We start from the raw sequence: 423 nt of genomic DNA on the forward strand, positions 1-423 counted from the left end.
GTCAACATGGCTTTATCAGTGGGAGGTTCATGTCTAATTTAATTACATTTTGAGGTGGCAATCAGATGTGTGGAGTAGAGCAGTGGAGTTTGTGTTATGTAGATCCCAGCAAAGCCTTTGACGAGATTGCTCATGGAGACTGATAGGTAATAAAAAGACATGGAATCCAGGGTGACTTGGCAAGGTAGATCCAAAACTGGTTCAGTGGTAGAAGGCTGTTTGTATTGTTGGAGGCAGGTCCACAGGGATCTGTTCTGGATTCCTCATTATTTGCGATGCATTGAAATGACATCATTGAAAACTGTGGGAGGGCTCCCATGCAAATTTGTGGATGACACAAAGATAGGCTGGGTGATTCTCAGGTGAAGAAGGTGGTCTCTAACAAGGAGCATAATTTTAAGGCGCAGGGCAGGTAGTTTAGAG

Source organism: Stegostoma tigrinum, chromosome 21, assembly GCF_030684315.1.
Source record: "Stegostoma tigrinum isolate sSteTig4 chromosome 21, sSteTig4.hap1, whole genome shotgun sequence".
NCBI lineage: Eukaryota > Metazoa > Chordata > Chondrichthyes > Orectolobiformes > Stegostomatidae > Stegostoma > Stegostoma tigrinum.